This window comes from Lissotriton vulgaris, chromosome 1_1 (genome assembly GCF_964263255.1).
Source record: "Lissotriton vulgaris chromosome 1_1, aLisVul1.2, whole genome shotgun sequence".
In the NCBI taxonomy this organism is placed as follows: Eukaryota; Metazoa; Chordata; class Amphibia; order Caudata; family Salamandridae; genus Lissotriton; species Lissotriton vulgaris.
The window spans coordinates 2,054,041,434-2,054,048,657 of record NC_141685.1 but is presented as its reverse complement, the minus strand read 5'-3'; the positions used below and the strand labels follow the sequence as shown (position 1 = coordinate 2,054,048,657).

The following is a 7,224-nucleotide window of genomic DNA, read 5'->3' as shown; positions in this document are numbered from 1 at the left end:
CCAGCTGGCCCTTGGAGTCAACTGCATTGTCCTGGCTCTAAGAGGTGGCAGTACAAGTCTATGAGGTCACAGATAGAAGTGAGTGAAATATTCCGTTCCGCTGGCAGAATTGTTGGAATTCTGGTGACTCTGTGTTACATTTGTGATGCAGAGTCCTGGCAAAAGTTCACCAATCAATGCGTGGCGGAAGTTGTTCTCACATGTGACTCTGGAAAGTAAGTTGGCAGGCTTGAGGGACATTTGGGGTCCCCTAGTGTGATTTCCAGTCCTAACACATGCAGTCCTGCCTGTTCGTGTTCAGAAGTATGCAGCTCGAATAGAAAATGTACGCGAGCACCAGCAAAATTAACTCAAGCAGCTGCATGGGAGAAACCGAATGACACAAACTGTGCCTTAAGGAGAATACTATGCACTGATACCCACCACAGATACATTTATTCCTGGTAATTTCCCACTGCATGGAGGAAATCCTGTAAGTAGGGTGCAAAAACAAATGTGTGAAGAAAAGATTTCCCTGGGCATTTTCATAGTTAATATCTTTCAACATTACTCCTAAAGAGTCTATTTTGTATATACCAGTCAAAGCTGTACAACACGGTGCAAGGATTATGAAATGTGCATTCAGTTATCTTTATTGTGCACTTGTCTTTCTATTTTTGAGGCAAATGTGCACACCCTAGCGAGTCCTGCTAATAGGGCAGCATTTGAACGTTTACACCGAAATGCTTTTCAAGTGTTGTGTTATTTGAAGTTTTATGAGCCGCGGAGCCGCTAAGGAGTCCAAAGTTCTTTGCCCTGTTGAAGCAAACGGCAGTCTGGGTCATGCGGACAGCATGGTCATCATCACCTTCCTCGTGAGGGCAGCTGCTGCTCTCTGCCACTGCGTGTCCGTTCGTCCCCGGAGCTCCTGAGCCAAGTTCACCTCCCATTCAGCCGCTGCTCTTTTTTCTCGTTCTCTTCTAAATGACGTTTCATTATTTCATATGAATGGGAGACGAGTAGGTTATGCAGCCGACTGTCTTCTCTCTCACAGCGACACAATCCCACGCTCTACTGTTTTTGCTGCCTAGCCAGGGTTGTTGTGGAGGTGCCATACCAATCATCTTCATTCAGGTGAGGGCTTACTTTTAATTTCTCTCATCTATTCCTCCCAACTCGAGCGTTTCCTACTCTTCTGCACAGCTCCAGATTTCCCTGTCACCCAGGGAATACAGCGAATTTCTTGTTATACTCTTTGCAGGGTCTTTTCAAGGCCAGGCTTGATGTCGCTCGTCTGTGTATGTTTTTTTTGCACATTTCTGCCACGTGTACTGCGGCAACAGACTGAAGTGTTACCTGGGATCTGATGGAGGGTTTTGAGGAGTTCTAATAAGTCCACGGAAGTTCCACGCCACTTTGATGTGCAAACTAATTATGTCATGTTGAGGGGAACAATCATTAGACCACAGCATGATTTGCTAATTGTCCGAAGGGCAGATTCCAGCGACGCACTCTTGTAATGAACTTCCTGTCATCTTCACCGCTTATTAATTTGGGACTATATCATCGACATGTGCAGAGGAGCAGAACGGAGCTATGAGCTCAGGGGCGCAGCTTCCAGGGGGCAGGGGGGCTTGGAGCTGTTGGGGGTTGAAACCCTCCTAAATTAATATATTCTTGGATTGGTAAATGCAAAAACCATTTTGGTATTTACGAAACCAGGCACATTTCAATTTGAGTGGCTTTTCAAGAAAAAATATCACAGCACAACGATTTCTCTGCCTTGCCTTACTTTGCATCAGGTAGATGTTCCAAAGGTGGTGCTTGGAATTCCTGTTCAGTCACTCATGGATTTTGATACAAACCCATATTTGCAACAGTTATGCATGGGCATTCCGGTTCATTTATGAATTGATTTTGATGCAAACTCATATTTACAAAGAGTTGTAGACATGGTTTTGCACCAACATGGTGATTCTGCCTGAGGCTGGCACAAGAGGGAGCAATATTTCTATTTCTCTTCATTATTTCTTCTATGCACGTGTGTTGCATTCTGCAGCACACATGCAAATAGGAAAAGCTTCCAAGAACAGATTTTTTGCAGGAAGGTACCCTTTCCTGCAAAAATATTATCCTGATCATGACACAGGCACTCTGGCACTATGGTACAACAGTACTTGTGATGGTGCTAGGCAGCTGAAAGTGCAACAATGCATGGAAAGAGCAGAACTGCACCATTTCTGTGAAGATATGGAGCAGGTCTTATTTCTCCAGGAGACACAATGCAGTGCAGCAACTTTGCCCCTGCGCTTCATTACACCATTTCTTCCTAAACATGCCTGTAAGTGACCGGTTTACCAAAAAAGTAGCAAATATGCACCCATGGAAGAACTCCTTAAATGGATACAAATCTGCAAATTGTTAGAATTACCTTGTGGCCTTTAGTGAACGGTTTACCATAAAAAGTAGCAAATATTCACCACTCGAAGTACTCCTTGAATGGATGCAAAAGTACTATTTTTAAGAACTCCCAAACATTGGCAATAGGCGGCTTGGAAAGCTATGCCAGTCTCAGGTTTCCAGGCATTTCATTGGCAATAAAAAATTAAAAAGGCGATAGAACGAGTGCTAGCAAATAGTCTAACCACTGGCAATCCCTTGGGGTAGCCCTCAAACCCGTTGTTTTTCACCTCCATGCCACTCGAGTCAGAGGGCCTGATTTAGGATTTTGCTGATGGAGTAAAGGTAGACAGGCTGGCAGAATACTTAACTACTTTTATCCCGTTGCCAGATTTAGAGATCTTTGACTATCCAGTGGGTATCTCCATTCCTTAGCAGGAGCTGCCATCATAGCCATTCCTGTCAATGTAGGAAAAGTTTAACAGACGGCCCCATCAAACATTATGGTTGGTTGTAAACTTTTCCAAAGTCACAAAGAGGGAGTTTGTTTTGAAAATAATAAAAAAAAAGAAAACTAATGACTCCCACTCTCGTTTTTTCCCATGATGTAGGGGGCCATTTTTCTTATTTACTGTTCATACCATTAGGATATACATGGTGGTGATGGACAGTGAAAACTACAAAGACATTCGGCCATCCATTCTAAGTAGGGAGGATGGTCGATTGGCTTACCTTTGATGACAGCTACTTCGTCGGGCCTTTGGAGTAGGTTTTACACTGAAAAAGTAAAACTTACTCTCTGCCCGACTCGGATTCGGGTGGGCGGACCTTGAGTCTGGGGGCAGGTTAATCTAGCGCCATTGCAAAAGTGAACCTGTCTGCCTAGCTCTAAATCAGCAATTGAGGCCCAACTGATTCAAATCAGTACTGACCCTGCATCTAATGGGAACAGTCCATCCTGGACCTTGGTCATCTCATACATTCACCCTGTGGCCTACTGCTTTTTAGTTAGGAAATCTAAGAATCACACAGACTAAGCTATGCCCTGTATGAGCTCCTTGCCAAGTTGTGGGTGGAATTGCACAACATAACTATTTGGCATTGCGGCGGGTGCTGCTTTTAGCGACACCCGCCACAATGTCAAACTGCGGAATGCGACCCCCAGGGTGGCAGTCGCATCCTAACTCATGGTGCAGGACCGCCGCCTGTCTGGCGGAGGGTCCTAACACTGCGGGGATGGCGGGCGGACTTAATTCCGCCTGCCACCCTAATCAACCCCACGGTGTTTTCTTTGTATACACTAAGTCAGAACTGTGTAAATTGGTAATTGAGCTGGAGGCATCACTTCTGGGAGACACAGAACAACATCAACTTATTCTTGACCTTGTCATAAACCCCATAAATGTGCAGACCAGAGGGGTGCACCTATTTTCAATGTTCAATTGTGTTCAGTACAGTGTGTAGATTAACTTGATAGTTCAGAATCACAAAGTTCTGTAGTCACTATGGTTCCTATTCACAATTTGAATTTTGTATTATATAAAGTAGAACTACATTAGTACTACTCACATACTACAAAATGCGATTCCTACTTCTACACATGGCAACCTCTGTCTCTGGATCTCTGAATTTTGTTCTGTTAGGAGACCTTCCACATTCAGTGGATTCTGCACGTGGAGTTATATGTTGTTGTATTACATGTGAGAGGGCCAAGGGGGGAGTGGGTGGAAAAAGGGGAATTTATTTCCAATATTTACCAGTAAATTTGAGGGGTTTAGGGAGGAGTAAGATGGGGCATGCTAATACAAGTGCCCACCCACAAAAGAGTAAGACCATTGACATTCACAAACTACAATTTTACAGACACTACATCCCAAAGCCCAAAAGGTTCCAAGACAGGGGTAAATGTACTCTAGGCCAGCCTTGGTCTAAGTGTAGCACAACACAGGTGCTACAACTCCTTACCACATTACAAGTTTAACTGTTAGATTAATTACATTTTTTATAATTTTAAAAAGTTATAATTAACTTCATAGTTAATGCAAAAACACAACTTTAACTTAAAATTACTAAATACTAATTTCTAAATACTAATTTAGTATAAAAATGCTAGTGAGGGTGTCTTTTACATTTTGTTTCCAAAATAATATTTATTAATGGAATTATTATTTTGTAAATATTTAAATATGGACTCAGAAATGGTGAATAGAAAAAAAGTGTAGATTTACAACTAGAAGGAAGAGTAAAATTACACATAATTGAATCTACATGCATATGTTTAGTGTGAATAGGACAGTTCATGTTTCCACGCTCTAATGTCTAACACACATTCATTACATGGTACCATTTATTCACTAGTACATAAACTAAACTTATTTCAAGACTTTAAATTCAAAGAAGTGCTAGAATTTTTTTCGAGGAGGGTTCCTAACTCATACTTAAAGAGGCAGCATCCCCTAGGGTGTTTACAATTAGGGTCCCTATTCTGATGTTGATGGGTTGACATCGACACGGCCGTCCGTGGTGGGTCAATCAATATCCACAGAAGCGGTCTGACTGCATGCAGATTACGATACGGCGGTCAAAGGCATCAGGCGGAGACACTAGGAGCCCTTCAGTGCAAGGGTGTGACCGGAATCCTTACAATGGGGGTGGTGCCTACTCGGGCACCACCATAAGGATTATGATGTCCATTTTTCTCGGCCAGTACATGGTAGTTTGACCTAGGAGGGCCCCTGTCCTCCCTGGGCTTCCAATATGGGACCTGGGGGGCAAATGGGGTGTCCCCTCCAAGCGTCCATGCACCGGGTGCCAGGCACCAAATGGTGCCTGGCACCATGGGTGTTTAAACATGTGCCTTTTTCCAAATAAAGCTTGCGCTGCAGTCCTTTTCCGGGCCGTAGCACAAGCTGCAATTGTAAAAGGCTAATTTCCAACCGCCCTGCTGGCAGTCAAATTGAAACATGCGAGCATATGACCGACATTGTGATGAGCCCCCATGTTTATTTTCTACCTTGTATGACTATGAACAACGTTAAGCAAACATAATGAGTTTTGTGTAGTTTCAAACCACTTTGTTCAAACTTTCTAAATAAGAATCAATCTGGCTTGTGTGTACTTTACTACCTGCTGGGCTATTTGGAAATACTTTAAAGGAATTAAGACTCATCCTGTTCTCTTTGCATGCTGCTGGGCTATTTGGAAACCATTTAAACTTTGTAAAGTAAACAAATATTTTCATATATTTAGTGTGTTGGAAAATCCTTGACCAGTTCCAAACGTTTTGTACCCACTATAGTATTACATAGAAAGTGTCACATAGTTCAAGTTGAAAAATTCACAGACAGGAAAAATACATGATATTTTGTATTAAAATAGCAGCAGTTTGTCAAAAACTGACTAATGTTTGACATTATTTGATAACCTTCAAGTTCAGATGGAGAAAGAGCACTAAAGATGTTTCATCCAGTAGCATTAGCAGTGCTCTCATATAGAACTGCTAATGCTGCTGGATTTAACATCTATATCGCTCTTTCTCTGTCTGAACTTTAAGGTTATCTGGGATACTGCATAGGCTCCAGTACCATGGTAATTAAGGCCTGCATTACAATCACGGTCGGGCAGACCACAAGCCACAGTATCGGTAGTCAGGAAACTGCCAACAAGTGTGCAGATGATCTGACCACCATATTCTGATGCGACCGCTGGGCTGGCAGTCGGAAATGCATGGGAACCACAGTGGGGTGTTAGAACTGGGGGTCTCTAGTTGGCAGAGGTAGGTACCACTGTCCAAATAGGTAAGGAGGATACATTCTTTAGATAACCCCTGCTCACCCCCTTGGTAGCTTGGCAAGAGCAGTCAAGGCTTATCACAGGCAATGTGTAAGGTATTTGTACCAATACTCACAGTAACACAGTGAAAACAACACAAACTGATCCACTACAGTTTATAAAAGAAAGGTATTTAATATAAACTAGACAAGACCAAAAGGACAAAAATCCAACATACACAGTTCAAGAATATGGTTTTAAAAGTGTTCTTAAGGTTGCGATAAACTAATCCACAGTTGCGTGAAAAGTTCACAGTTGTGTCACGCTTAGCCAATGGTACCTTTAAATGCGACAACCTTCCAAAACAGAAACTGGTGCAGTGGAAAACAAGCGAAGCATGATTCCTGAGACCCTGGGGAGGCAATGCGACAGACCCGCTGGATGTAGCGGGTGTGGTGCTGTGACTCCCGTCTGTATGGGAAGGGATGCAATACCTTGTATGGATTCCGGTGAGGAGGTTCCGTAGTGAAAAAGCTTGCAAAGGCACGATGCGATGATCTTTGGGGCTCTGACGATCTCCGAGGCGACGATGCGCAGACCAGCGTTGATCTTCCTCTTGCAGCTCCGCGATGCAATAGCTCTGCGACGACACTCGCAGCGACATGATGCGGTCCGCAAGCAAGCGGTGCAACGATCTCACCCAGCGACGACAGGCTCTGCGACGACACTCGCAGCGATGGTAATCTTCCCGCACCGGTCTGATGCATCCCGCAAACGAAGGATGCGACAACTCTGGAAGCGGCAACAGGCACTGCGATGATCTTGACCCTCGTAGTGGCGGGAATTTCCAAGCACTGACGGGGATGCGCTCCACAAGCGAGCGATGCCACAAAACTTGCAGAAAGTCCTTCAAAGCTTGGTTTCCAGCTTCCCAACACTGGTACAACTTCCAGAGGCACCACAACTGGCCCAATCACTCTAGGAAGGACAGAACTCTCTCAGCAGAGTTCAGGGAAGCTGGGGGTGAAGTCCTTTTGTTCCTGGGACTTCTTAACAGGGAGCCAGCTCTTCTCA

At 43.9% G+C, this 7,224-nt stretch overlaps 1 protein-coding gene across 1 annotated transcript in view; it reads left to right on the top strand.

Moving 5' to 3' along the window:
• Nucleotides 1–990: 990 nt before the first annotated feature.
• The window catches only part of LOC147751600 (solute carrier organic anion transporter family member 1A2-like), an 853,363-nt gene continuing 847,129 nt past the window's right edge, over nucleotides 991–7,224 (top strand). The window contains exon 1 of the mRNA XM_086920549.1: nucleotides 991–1,113. The gene's annotated coding sequence lies outside the window, so the exon portion shown is untranslated. The remainder of the gene's footprint in view (nucleotides 1,114–7,224) is intronic.